Raw genomic sequence first — 15,581 nt, forward strand, 5'->3', positions numbered from 1 at the left:
TAAAAACTAGGTGGATAACAAGTGACAACAAGACTTCTGTAATAATTCACAGATCCAAAGCAATTTGTCAGTCCAAAAGATTGTTCCAGAATTTATAGCAATAGAGAACCCAAGGCCACAATAATTAAAAGTAATGATAATATACTCAAATCACTCCAAGGCAAATAGCCACAATTGGTGTACCTCACATCCCACTTCAGATGTTAGTGTATTACATACCAAAGTTTTTGGAGATCTGACCTGCAAACCTGAAATTACAGATACAAAAAAGTTTTATGACAGAATTAAACTGATTGGTTAAGGGCACCTGAAGTCTGGTCATTCATCTGTCATCTTGAAAAGGGTGCACATGCCCCATTGTCAGAACGATTAAATGATGCATCGTATGGTAGTAATCACTCCTGTTATTATAAACCAGTGCACCACGAAACAGTGGCTAACACCTTGGGAATCCGCTAGCACCGACAAATACTTTGAATGCAGAATGGCCATGATTTGTAATGTTGGTTATTGGTCCATCATACATTTAAACAATCTTGCGACTACAAGTAGTTCTTCTGTGACGCTATGGTTGCATTGTCGTGCAACCCCGCATTATAGAAAAACCACACTTTAGAAACAGCATTTAAAGTATTGGAGATGTAATCACATTAGAGCCAACACCCATTTTAAAAGTTGCACGTTAGCAAAGTGTCCCCAACTCAATTGCATTACAGCAAATTCATGCGCCATAGCAGAATGTCTTGTCCTTGTAATTAAGTGTCATTTCATACAGAGCACCATACCTAAAAGAACCATTGCATGATTTTTCACTATTTTAAAATCAACTAGTTCAGACAGGTTAGAGACTGGCCAGGTGGGATTTTTATACTTGTACAGTTAATCACTGTGTACTAATTTCTAAAGAGAGTTCAGGTAGCTCAGTTGACTGGCCAGCTACTTTGCTATGCAGAAAAACACTAATTTAAGAACATGGCAATTAGTGCCACTGTGTGTAAAGGAGCCTAATTCTGAGAGAGTCTTTCTGAAAATCCACAATTATCAAAAACTCTCAAAGGCAATTAATTCAATTTTACAACTTTAGCTTTGCAAACAGGACTAACTTTCCAGTGTTATGTTTTGATTCAGCCTAAGAGATCATGGAAACCCTACTTAAGTCCAACTTCCATTCTTCAATTTGAGCGAGGCAATCAAATGCAACATTTCCAAGTTTACTGATGACACTGAGCTATTTGCGGAGAAGGATGCAATAAAGAGCTTTCAGGACAATTCAGACGAGTTGAGTCAATGGGCAAATGCATGGCAGAGACAGTATGATGTGAATAAGGGGATAATCAGGAAGGTCAATGGACTGTTGGCCCTTATTTCGAAGATTAAAAAGTGCAGCGCTGGAAAAGCACAGGTCGGACAGCATCCGAGGAACAGGACAGTCAACATTTCATTAGGAATTTCTGATGAAGGGCTTATGCCTGAAACCCAGACTCTCCTGTTCCTCGGATATTGCCTGACCAGCTGTTCTTTTTCAGCACCACACTGTTAGAACTCTGATCTCCAGCATTTGCAGTCCTCACTTTCTCCTTATTTCAAGGGGCCTGGAGTAGGAGTAGGGAAACCTTACTGCAACTGTACAAGATGTTGGTGATACCACATCTGGACTACTGAGTGGTTTTGGTCCCTTTATTTAGAAGGAAATATATGGTTTCATCAGAAGCAGTTCAGAGAGGGTTTACTACAGTGATCCCTGGTATGGAGGAATTTCCTTACGAGTGAAGACACACAGGTCAAGAGACTTTATTCACAGAAGTACAGAAAAATGAGAGGTGATCTCATTGAAACGTGTACCAACATTATGGGACTTGACTGGATAAATGCGGAGAGGATGTTTGCTTGTATGAAAAAGTCCAGGACTTGATGGCACAGTCGCTGAATAAAGGGCTGCCAATTTAAGACTGACCAAAAAACAAAAGAGGAATTTCTTTTCTCAGAGGTTGGAGTGCCTTAGGAACTCCTTGCCACAGAGGGCTGTGGAGGCAGAGGTTTTCTTGTGCATATTTAAGGGGGAAGTTAGATTCTTGACCAGGTGGGGAAATCGCTGGTGACACAGGAAAGTGGATGCGAGGATTATCAGATTGCCCATGACCCTACCGAACAGCAGAGCAGGCTCGGGGTGGTGAAGGGGGCAAACAGCTTACTCCGGTTCCCACTTCTTCTGGGATGTGAAGTTATCTACTTCAGCTGGAAAACACACAGATTTGCAGAGTATTATTTAAATTGTGATAGATTGGAAAATGCCCGTGCATTAAAAAAAAATCGGAGTGTTCCTATACCCCAAAATCACTGAAAGCAAGCATTCAGGGAAGCAAGTGGATAGGAAACCAGATTGATTAGGTAGATAATTCATTCAAAAGCAAATGGCCTTCATTGTTAAAGAGGAGAGAGTACAGAAACGAGAAGTCTTACTAAAATCAGTGAGATTACACCTGGAGTATTATGCACAGTTTTGATCTTGTTGTCTAAGAAGAGGTGTAATTGGCTTAAATGGAGTACAGTGAAGGTTCACCAGAGATTCCAAAATGACTGACCAGCAATTCCAGTGGGGGTTGAATCAACTGGACGTGTAGTCACTGGAGTTTAGAAGAAACAAAAAAGTTCTGACGGGGCTGAACAGATTGGTTACAGGTACAATGTTTCTCCAAGCCAAGAGGTCTTAGTCTCAGGATACTTTGGTGGTGACTTTGGACAAAGATTGAAAAGAAAATGTCTTCACTGAGGATGGCGAGCCCGTGGAATTGTTTATTATGGAAGGCTATGGAGGGGAGTCAGAAATATATTTTAGAAAAGGGAGAGATAATTTATTTTTGTAGAAGCTAAAAAGGTGCCAAGGTGAACTTGGAAGAGAGCAGTATTATGGCATTGCAAGAGGGGACCAGCCACAACCATAACAAATAGAATGAGGAGCTTGATTGGCTAAATAGAAAATGGCAACAGGCATAGACCATGTTTCAAATTTTTAGATTTTTCTTTATGATTTAGCAGATTTAAGCCAGCGTATAAAAATTAAAGTAAGGCAAATCTCTAGGCAAAGCAGGTGATTAATCTCATTCAAGGTGCAAGGGCAGCATAGTGGCTCAGTGGTTAACACTAGTGTCTCATAGCACCAGCAACCTGGGTTCGAATCCAGCCTCAGACGACTGTGTGGAGTTTGCACATTCTACCCATGCCTGTGTGGGTTTCCTCCAGATGCTCCGGTTTCCTCCCAGTCCAAAGATGTGGAGGTTAGGTGAATTGGCCATGCTAAATTGTCTAAGCGTTCAGTGATGTGTATGTTAGGTGCATTAGTCAGGGGTAAATGTAAGGTTACTGTTTGGAGGGTCGGTGGTGGGCCTGTTTCCACACTGTAGAGATTCAATTCTATGAACCGATGACCACTCTGCTAAATCCCATTTAGACATGCAGAAAACTGACACGCGATTTCTGCCGAGATAAAAAAGGAGCCCTAAATATCACTACAAATGATGAGAACCAGCTCAGATGCCAACAGAACAAAAAAAAAGTGGAATCAATTAAAAAGCAGCTATTAAAGTGTCTGAGAGACCAATTCTCATTACGGGGCCACCACCAAAAGCAGTTCTGGCTTCAGCAGCAGCACTGCAATATTGAATCATTCTGGTGTTTAATGCCTCCAGCAGCACATACAAATAAATGTCACACAGAGACAGACACACAGCCAGCCAGTGCCAACCCACCAGTCACTCTGGAGGTGCAGTTACATCAGCAACAGGATAAACCACTAGCTCCAGCATTATGACCTGCCCGCTGTTTTTGGATAGGTCATGTGTACAGTAGCCCTTCTCATCTGTGCAGCCTTAATGACTTTAATCACCAAGTCATTAGGCAAGCTACATTATTGCATCTTAGCACAATAGGTCACTCACTTCCAGACTCAGTGGAGGGCTTCATTATTTTCTAACAGAAACAGCAATCAACAAACAACTGCTCAGAGGATACAGCAGCGAGGGAGAAAAAAAAATCATTAGTGGCCTACAGCTGCAGTCGACATCTCTTCCACATCAGCCAGCGGCAATGAGAGTGAAATACAGACAAGAGTGTGTAGTCGAATCTTTCCCAAACTCACTCAACAGGTCACCTTTACCTGCTTTCTCTCCCCATATTTGACAGGCAGACTACGGAATAAAACAAATACTCAACAATAATACAAGCAAGTTGATGAGGTGAGGGCTTCATTTGCAAGAATCAACCTCTTCACTTTCTGTTTAGAATCAAAACAGTCAGAGTATCTCCAAGGAACATCAATTTCAGTTGTCAAATCTGTAAACATTTTCAAAACCAGTTACTTTAAGTTTAATTCATTTAACATATAATACAGAAGCTCACTTCAACACAAAAAAAAGACATTTAGTGATTTCCAGTCTCAAAATAGCTTTTTAAAAAATAACTTTGAAATATAGTCACTGCTACAACGGAGGAATAACCAGCTGGTTCACAGTTAACAGCATGGGGGCTCAGAGGTTAGCTCCAGTTTCCTCCCACAGTCCAAAGATGTGCAGGTCAGGCAAATGGACCATGTTAAATTGCCCATAGTGTTAAGGTACATTAGTCAGAGGGAAATGGGTCTAGGTGGGTTACTCTTCAGAGGGTCGGTGTGGACTTGTTGGGCCGAAGGGCCCGTTTCCACATTGTAGGAAATCTAACCTTTATTAAATCCTCAAAGAGCTAAGATGGAGGAATTTAATCTGTTTCAGTGATGTTTTTTGAGGAATAAACTATAACCACGATACCAAGGAGACTTTGCGCTCTTCTCCAAACAGGTGAAGGGTTTGTTACATCCATTGGAAGGGAAAGCTAGGGCCTCAGTTCAACATCTCCTCAAAAGATGGCTCTTCAAACAATGCATCACTTTCTCTGCATTGTACTAGGAGTGTCAGCCTGGAACTTGGGCTCGAATATCTGTTGTGAAGTTTGAACCTACGTTCTCCTGACTCAGAGCAAACAGTGCAAGTACTGACACTATAATTACAGAAGATAGAGAAACAAAGCTGGGCATGGGTAAATTGATGTTAGCAGTGCCCAGAATGATGCATAAGGGCCAGACAGAATCTGACTACACACGTCATTTCAAAGTGTTATGACTGGGTTGGTATAAAATTGTGGCTGAACCAACTGATTCAATAGTTTTGTTGGGAAAATTAATCAGAGGGCAGCTTTTAAAAAAAAAGCACATTTTAATCCAAAAGACCTTGCCACTTAATTCTGCAAAACCAACAAACATGCAAATTGTTAAAACTCCAAGCAATTACCACTTCTAATTCTGTTACCTTGACCAGCCCTAACCTCTTCTTTCTCTCCTGTGCCTCAGCCCTTCACTGCCACTACCTTCAGTCTGATAACACTCAGATAGGAGATGTACTTTAAAAGGAAAACATGATTCAAATTTATTGAGTCAGCAAGAAGTGTGCATTGATTTAGATTTAACAGTATTGTGTATCTAGCTTATGCACATAATGGGCTTCCTTAGTAGATTTAGCATTTTGAAGGAATAACTTCAACAGTAGAGTATCCACTTACATAAATTCCCATTTTTATTTCTGTTGACTTAAGATTGAAAAAAAAAAGATGCCTGCTCTTACTACAGCTTGAAATGAAAGTCAACTTTGATTTATATATCACATATTTTGATCAATGTGATCAAAGTTATTGGCTAGAACGTTTCACAAGACAGGGGTTCACAATTTTTTTTAAATATCTGGAATTGACAAAACAACAGACCTCCCATGCTGTTTATGTCAGTCCAAAGTCAAACTGTTTCAGAATCAGCACATTAATAATTACTGTTGTGCACAGAAAATAAACACCAAAACCTACAGCATCTGTGTAAACCCAGGGCTAAAAGACAGGTTGAGGAAAATACCAGGCTACTACATCTGATCACTATTCAGATATGTGCTGAATAGCATGAAGCCACAAATGCTGATAAAGCTACTGATGAGTACATCTTGCTATTGGAGCCAACCCACAATGGGTCATTACATTGCGCAGTGGAAGGGATGGTGGAAGTCACATTACCTCAAGACAACATTCCCTCACAAAACTACCAACTGACTATCTGTAACTGAACTCCATCAGTAGCCTATAGCTCTCCTCCACAATACACAAAATCACCACAATAATTAATCGTGTAATGCCATGTCCGATGTAGTGGTGGGGAAAGTTGTTAAAATCCACAATTAAAGATTTGGTTAGTTTAAAACAAAAATCTCTGCAAAGGAACAGGATCAAGGCCAGAGAAATAGTTCTTGGTTCAATAAACTACTAATGCTTCAGACAAGTAATTTATATTTCTGAACAGCTAAAACCAGATCATTGCCTTATGCCCACTCTCCCAAGCACCTCATTTCTTGTTTCTACAAAAGATATCAACACTGCACAAAATCATCTGCAAACAGTTAACTCAGCACTACACCTTGTAAACAAATAGCTTGTTCTAGGAGAACAAGGTCCAACAAGGAACAATTGTACATCATGTTCCCAAAATAAAATACACAATGATTTGCAAGGACAAATACATTTCTGTACATGCAAACAAGCTCTCATTTGGGAGAAAAATTGAGACAAGATGTTATTATCAAGCAACATTTAAATCTGCCAGTCATGGCTTACAAGCCATTAAGGGGGAAATGTGATAGTGTGCAAATCAATGGCAGAAATTAGACAGTAAGGAAAATGAAAAAAGTACCACAACTATGCCTAACCTCTCCGATTATAAATGGAACAAGTATCACCAACAGAGGGCATGAGGATTAAACGGCTTCCCTCTTCCCCACAGCACACAAACAGCTCTCAAAATATGCCAAAAGGTAGAGATGTCACAGTAATGCAGCTCAGGGCAAGGCTCCAGGTACATGGTTTCAGGTGTTGTCCCAGCAGCTGCTGGAATTTAATTACAGCATTCTAGAACATAAAATTTTGTCTCAGACTTTTGACAATTGTGATGGGTTACTGTAAAAACTCAAGTGGTTCTACAATCTCCTTTAAGAAAGGAAACCTGTATCCTTACCATGATCTGTCCAGGTGTCATCCCAATCCACCTCCCACTACCACCACCCCCCCCCCCCCCCCGCCCCTCCAAAGCAAAAACACAGTAGTTTTACCTCCATCTTTATTCCAGGCCCTGAAGGGAAGAGAGAACAATTGTCTGTCACAGACACACAAGTTCACACTTCTCTGGAACAGCAATTTCTCAACAAGCTATATAGTCATTTTACTGGAAGGACCATCCAGATAAGGCAATATACATTAATTGGGTAACCACTTACATTCAACAAGGATCAACAGTAAAGATTAAACCATCTGCTGTTACAGAACAACTGGTTTCACATTATGAATACTTTTTACCCAGTTAAACTAGCTTACATACTGAACACTTCCAGTATTGTTAAATGGCTCTACATAATGACTGCTTTTCCACCTTGTTAACCCATCACCCTTGCCTCCAACACCCCATTGTTAACCATGTTCTTATCTAATCTGAGTCATGTTCAGCTGAAACTCTTGTTTCACAACACTCAATACTCTTCCCCTGCCTCCTTATACCCAATACACATTCTCACAGGACGTGACACCAGACTACAGGCAGTGTGGTTAGGTGTTAACTGACTACTTGCAGTGGCTTAGCAAGCCACTGGGCTCAGTGATTTGGGCCTTGCCAGCAGTGCCCATATCCAATGAAGGAATAGAGTGAAGACACTTTCACATGCCTAAGCAAATGTGATGTGGTTATGTCACCCTGGAAAGCAAGTCTGAAAAATATATTCTAAAAAGTTAAAATAACCCTTAAAATAAGTAAAACTTCATCACAGAATTAATTTTTAAATTTAGGAAATCAGTAAAGTTTTTTTTAAAAAATTCCCTTTGTGCAGCCTAGAATATTACCATTCACTTACAACCTAGGAGGTTTGAGCTGAAGCCTCAAAAACTAGAGCCCAAATGCGTATCATTGGCAGTCCCTTGCAGGTCAGGATGATCTGCCCCCACTCTCAGGGAGTGTCTGTAGGTGGCTGAACAAACTGATGCAGCTACCACAGACTGTTACACTTGGGGCAGATGGTGGTCACAGGAAGCGATGGTTGGAGGGTTGGTGTGACAGTGCGATCCTTCGCTGTTTGCACCTGGCTTCCATTTCTTTGCCCCCACTATGAGAAGTCTCGAGGTGCTCAACACCTTCCCAGATTCTCCTCCTCCTCCACTTTGGAAGGCCTTGGGCCAGAGACTCTTAGGTGTCTGTAGAAATGTTGCACTTCACCATGGAGATCTTATGCCCATTTACTACACTGCTCTTCACTTCAGAATTGGAAATGCTGGGAGTTCAGAGTTGGTCTCGTGATGCCACAATTAACCAAGAACTTCAACTTGTTCAGATGGACACAAATCTGCAAGGGTGCAGGACCTATTTCATGGTTTTGCCCAATGCTCATAGAAAAAAACAACAAGTTTTTCAAAGTTAATCAATAGCTTCATCAGCATTTATTGCACCTACATGGAAAATTATTCCAACTACTGCAACAGAGGAAACACAGCAGCCAGTTTTGCCAAGAGGAAGATCATATAAAATAGCACTGTGATAACAACCAGAGGCCAGTAACCTGTTTATCTAGCAAAAGGTGGTTGAGACACAAATATTAGTCAAGATACCACAGAAGTACCAAACACTTCTTTGGAATTGTGCCAGTGAATCTTTTGCATCCTCCAAAGCAGGCACTTCCAACTGTGCAGTGCTCCCTCAGTGCCAAATGTGAACTTGTACTCAAATTGCTCAAGTGCGTCTTGAATACATAACCATCCCATGTAAGAATGCACTGTCCAACCTCAAGGCTGCAATTTTAGACCAAATAAACTTTTCCATTCCTGCATTATCTAAATCAAAGCATCATGGCTGATTTGGATTGACTGACTACCCTAGGTAAATAGCAGAGGTATGTTAATTATAGCACAAGGGCAGTGCATGAGGCCAGCAGCCAAAGTCAAGACAACTCATTTCTACTTGATACTACATTATTAGTCCATTCCACTTAATGGTGTTGCATATCTGGAAATGTTTTAAACATTTGTTTTGTAGATGCCAATGGATAAATGGTAAATCAGAATATCACAATCTAGTATGTGCAGCTTGGGATACATGGAGATTATTTAAACTTGTACGTGGCCCTTAGGGATCTAAGATAAGCATCTAAGCTGCTCAAACCGATGCAAAGCTTGGACAGTCTTGCTTAATAAGATTCTCTATACACAGATTTGAAAATAAAACCCAGCTGGTGAAGAGTGGTGTGTTGGAGGGCTGGTGTGACAGTGCGATCCTTCGCTAACTAACTATGACCTCAAGAAACTCAAATTCCAATATTAAATCAAATTTAAATGTTAAATCAAATCTGAAAGTGAAAGCAAGCAAGCAGATGAACAGGGTTCTGTTGCAAGATGTTCAGTAATCTCCATAATTAAACATTTATTCAAATTGGGGCAATTCAAAAAAGGCCAAAATAAAACAAATTGGAAAGATGTTAGTAAACAACAGACAAATTGTAGAGGATGGGGTTTACTGGGGGTGGATATCACACATGAACCTACAAATCAGGAGCCGAAGTAAGACATTGGGGCCCTTCAAGCCTTCCCCATCGCTCAATAAGTTAAATGGCTAATCAACAACTTTTGATTCCTTTGCCTGTCCACCTCCATCACCTTGAGGCAGCAAGTTCCAAATTCTCATAACCCTCGTAGAGAAAAAACAACAACAAAATCTTACTTCTACCACAAACAGCATTCCCTAACTTTAAAAACAATACCACCTCGTTCTGCACTCAGCCACAAGATGAAACATCCTTTCCACATCCAGGATTGCATACACTTCAATCAACTCATCTTTTCATGTTCTAAACCCCAGTGAAAACTAGCCAAGTATATCCAATCTTTTCTCAGAAAGGATAAACTGCTCATTTGAGATACCAAACTCATGAACCCACGCTGAAATCGCCTCTAAAATGTATTTAGATGTTTCCTAAAAAAAAAGAGACAGCAAAACTTTACATGCTATTTGCGATGCGTTCACAACAATGTTCTGTTCAATTGAAGCATTACATCTTTATTACAAGAGAATTGAACACAAAAGTAAGGCCAGGATCCCAGAAGCCTCCCTGGTTGTGACTCATACACCAGAATTTCTAGACACTGGTACACCTCAAAATACCACAATCATTCTCCTTTAAAATCTGCTTTCCACTATCCAAAACGGACAAGACATTTTCCCAGTTTGCTTCCTTGTGCAAGAGTTCCACATTTTACAAGATCTGAACTTTGAAATTAAAACCAGGAGAATATGGTGCCAGACACCCAGTGGGAATTGAAATAGCACACAATCATCTAGTTGCAGAAGCAGTTATGGGGAGTGTGTTACTGATCATAACTAATGATATACAAAACACAAGCATTACTCTAACCTTTTTCTCCCTATGGAAATTACACTGCTGTCACTGATCATTGTCAAATGCTCCACTTGGAATAATACACCATTCCACAGGGACTGACATCCATAGACAAATATACCTTAGATCTCATTGTTACAGCAAGTCCACACCACCCAACGATGCTAACACACTCCACCCAAACTGTCTTTGACCACTCAAAAAAGAAACATGGACAAAAAAAAAGTTTAGCTTAATTTAAATCTGTTCAGCAACTAAATAAGCATTCATAAAAATGACTATTCCATTAGCTCACTTTATTCCCTATCCCCTTCCCCAGGGACTGACATTTTATATGGTGTGCGCTATGTAATCTGCGGCCAGCAGGGAGCTGTGAATAAGCATAAATTTTTTAAAAAGACCAATTAGCTGCTGCATGCACTAACATGTACCTCACTGCCACTGAGAGGTAGATACTTGGTTGGTTTCAGCAAAGTTAAAATAAAAGCTTTCCAAGTGATTTTTAAACTGCTCTTCCTTCAGACACTCTTGCAAGGCAGCTGGATAATCAATTATTCCAAGCTCACCCAACATCATGATGCCTAGATGAAAGGCAATTTACAAACATGAAGCAACAATTGCTTAAAGTATACTAAACACTCCCGAGATGAAATGCTTGAAACCTCTACTGCAAGTTAGAGAACCAAGATGAATGAGAAGGCAACAGAATGGAAGCTCATCCCTCAAAACGCCAACATTTCCCATTGAAGCATCCATTCCCTCAAAACATTCAGTGCCTACATACTGAGCTTTGTCCTTTCAAGCACAAGACCATAAAATATAGCAGAATTAGGCCATTTGGCCGACTGAGTCAGCACACCATTCGATCACAGACGATATTTTTCTCAGACCCATTCCCCAGTCTGTTCCCTGTAACCTTTAATCCCTTTGCTAATAAAGAACTTGTCTCGGTCTTAAGTACACTCCACAGCCCTCTGCAGCAATGAACACCGTGGATCAACTACTCTCCACCTGAGAACATTCCTCCTCATCTTAGTTTCTAGGAGAAAGTGAGGACTGCAGATGATGGAGAACAGAGTCGAGAGTGTGGTGCTGGAAAAGCACAGCAGGTCAGGCAGCATCCGACGAGCAGTTCAAGGGCTTATACCCGAAACATCGATTCTCCTGCCTCTCGGATGCTGCCTGACCTCCTGTATGTTTCTGGCACCACACTCTCGACTCATCTCAGTTTCAGAAGGGTCATTCCCTCAAGCCAAGGCTGTACTTGTTTTCGTTAGATGAGGACCCAACCGCTCCACGTCCACTCTATCCAGGTCTCTCAGATTTCTGCAACTTTCAATGATATGACCCCTCACCCTTCTGAAGTCTCAGTACAGACTCAGAGTGCTCAACTGTTCCTCAAATGAGGAGCTCTTCATTCCTGGGATCCTTCTTGATGAGTCTACAGGAGGTTCACAAAGGCCAGCACACATCTCCCTTCAATACAGGGCCCAAAACCATTCACAATAATATTCCAAATGCAGTCTGACCAGAGCCTTCCGCAGCCTCATCAGTACATCACTGCTCTGGTATATTAGCCCTCTCAAAAGGAACACCAACATTGCATTTGCTTTCCTAGTAAACCATAACAGAACACTGAACTAGGACTCCCAAGTCCCAGTGTACTTCAGATTTCCAAAGCTTTTTTACCCCCATTTAGAAAAATAGTCCACACCTCTATTCATTCTACCAAACCTCACCTTTGCCCATGTTATATTCAATCTTCCACCTTTGTACACTCTCCTAGTCAATCAATTTGTTCTTTTGGTATTAGAAATGATAATGCAGGACTTGAGTCAGTCACATGAAACCAGACAATTTTGGATAACATACAAACTTCAAATAGGCCTTTGGTACCCCAGGGATATAGTTCTATACTGCTGACATTGAGGGCTGGAGGTGATTTTGGATAACGTTGTTTCTTTGATTTGTAATGACAGCTTGCTCTGTCTCAAATATGCAGACTAAACTGTTGAGACATGGGTCTGATGGATCAATAGATAAAAGGACACTATTGGGGATAACAGGCACACAAAAGCACCCAATCAAGTTTGTAACTAGCTCATGTAAAGTTAGCTGACCTAAACCAGGCAACTGGTAAGGATTTTAGTGTCCCATGGCTGGACAGATGAAGAAAAGAAAAAAAAAAAAGAGAAAAACAGATCCAGCAAGGGTCTCATTCTTAACAAGAAGACCATACCCAAACCCTGTTGGAAATTACACATGGATGACCAAGTATAAGTTAAGACTGGACTGCAGTACCCTCTACTACTGATCGAAGCAATGATACTCTTCTATCTCCCTCATTGGAAATGGCTACTTTGGACTTCAAGTCCACCTTCACCCATATAATGCACCCCAAAAAGGCAAGAATTTTAAAATGGGGTGAATAAATACCTCTTTAAAATGTTTTAACCAGTAACAGCACTGCAAGGAAATGTATCATAACATGTAACACATTAGATGAGGATAGGTAGGTACAGCATCACTCCAGAATGACTTTTTAAAACCACATCTACTTGCCAGCAAGCTATTCCAGTGTCGGGGAAATCATTACAGATCAGCTTGCTGTTGCTTACACATATACCATTTATCACTGGATAGTGATTAATAGCAAGAACTATGATTATTTCCCCTCTTCCACCTCTACTGATGCTGGAGCCAAAGTTAGATGGCTCATCACAAACTGAGGATTGGGTCAAGATACATTACATGTTACCTTAATTCTGACAAAGGTCAAAATGACTCCTCTTAAGTTTTCCAAGTGGACACTCAAAATGAAGAAGTCACTCTGCTTTACTTTTTCTCCCATTCCTGTCAAAAAAAATCTTCATTCCTAAAACAGTACCATTCTCAGTCTGGGCAAGTGCTGTGTTCAAGACACTTTTGGAAGACTGGCAAGGATGGTAACATTGAAGCAAGAGCGAAAATAAACAAAGAAAATTTCTTTTGGCAGTATTACCTTACAATTACGCAAACCATACAAATATACACACACATACATATATATGTGTGTGTGTGTATGTATAAATAAAATTGCCATTAAGTCAAGCAGTTCTGCAGTCACATAGTTCAATATAATGTCCGATTATGGTTCATGGGCAACAACCACAAAGCAATTTTCGTTGGCCTTCAGCTAGTCCACAAAATGCACTCATCTAATATTGTTTCTTTGGTTCCCTCTTCTTTGAAATGTACTACTATTGCTTACCAGACAGTCTAATAACAAATAGTATTAAAAACAATGTAAATTCCTGGCATCACAAGAAAAGCTTTTTCCTGTATCACTGGTTCTTCCTGTCACATGTAAGAATATACTCAGACTCCCAGAGTAATGTCTACTCTACCTCTGCCAACAATATGACAGCATGTTTTGTGAACAAAGGGCATTCAATTCATCAAGTTCCTTTTTTGGACAAATTAACTCATCACATCGTTCAATCCTTTCTCATAGTAGAAAGGCAGATAATTTGTAACTATTTAAAAGGCATTAGGAATTTCATGCAGCATGTTGAACAACTTTACTGGTGTAGCCACCACTGCTAGCATGGCACAATTCAGGGAGAAATCAAATTTGTTGTCCCAAATTTTCTGGGGGGGGAGGGAGGGGAAAAAAAAGGAGAGAAGAGAGAAGAGAGATTGAACTTTTTTTTTGTTAATTTTTTGACAGTACTGGACTTGGTAATAACATAAATTTATCTCATTATACATTAGAATACAGCAACATGAACTAATAAACCCCTCTAGCTTTTCAAGACCATCACTACGGATTTCACATTGGATTTCTTTATTTTACTCTCGCTACTTTTTGGGAAGGCATGCATCTTCATAGTAAGTATACATACAATCAGGAAAAACTCAAAGTACTGAAAGTACAGAAGATGCAGAAAGTACTTACAACTGGATAGAATTGCCTATATGCACAGAGCTGACGATAGCAAATCTTGATATTCAGAATTAACCATAGCTATACACTATAACTAATGGAACCCAAGGAAACTACCCAGCTACAACTGCATCTCTACATGTTGAGATATTACAACTGTTACCTGCAATAAGCTCTGTTAAAAATATGTCTCCAACACAGTGCAAAGCAAATGTTTCCTCATCGCCATCCAAATTAAACTCAGTAAGTGCAGACAAAAATAAAAAAATAATGAAACATCATTGTGTGGAAGATACCACCCTTACAGTTCATATTCAATTATTCAGTTTTTCATCCTGTTCTATTTGAGCCATTTTGTTCTTTAGTAATCATTAAAAAAAAAGGTCTAAAACACAAATAGCAATTATAGTTTTCAAGAAGCGGTTTATGCAAAAAGGAAGTTTTTGAAATCATAATGCTAAACTCAGTACTTGGGTGCATTAAAAACACCAAAAACTAAAACAGTCTGGTGTTAATTTATTAAGCTATAAAAACTTTGTTGTTTTTTTTAGAAAATTAAATGCCAAATTCACAGCACAAGGACAGGAATGGTGTTTAAAATGCCCAAAACAATCATGCAAGAATGATACCTCCAAGCACAAAATGCTAAGTTATAAACATTTAAAGAAAATCACAAATTAAAAATCATTTTGAATACAGAATTCAAAACAATGATTCACATTTAGAAATCCAAAACAATAAAAAAAAACTGCTCACTTTGTCAAAAAGTCAGTTGAATGAAAAAGGTTCACTTGCAAAAAACAGAAAAGGCACATTTTGTAAAGATAAAGATCAGAAAAATGCCACTTTGTAAAAACAAAAATCAGGAAAATGAAAAATGCCCATTTTTATTACACAGATCAAGAAAAGTGAAAATGAACGTTTACTTCCATAAAGTTATATCAGAGATTAAAGGATTATTTTTTTTAAAAAAAGGCCCATCAAGAAAAATGAGCAGACGACAATAAATAGCACTGGCTTTTGAAAACATTTTCATCAGCTGTTGCACATCACACAAAGGATGAAACAGCCTCCTCCAAAAGAGGAATTATGAAAGGAAGTGAAAAGAAAAATCCTTTTGCGACATCTGAGGTTTGATTTATACGTTTTTACGAAAAAGAGAAGTG

At 39.7% G+C, this 15,581-nt stretch overlaps 1 protein-coding gene across 1 annotated transcript in view; it reads right to left on the minus strand.

Annotated features, from left to right (window-relative positions):
* The window catches only part of LOC140465720 (F-box/LRR-repeat protein 20), a 135,508-nt gene that overhangs the window by 119,585 nt on the left and 342 nt on the right, over nucleotides 1-15,581 (minus strand). The window lies entirely within an intron of this gene.

This window comes from Chiloscyllium punctatum, chromosome 42 (assembly GCF_047496795.1).
Source record: "Chiloscyllium punctatum isolate Juve2018m chromosome 42, sChiPun1.3, whole genome shotgun sequence".
Lineage (NCBI taxonomy): Eukaryota > Metazoa > Chordata > Chondrichthyes > Orectolobiformes > Hemiscylliidae > Chiloscyllium > Chiloscyllium punctatum.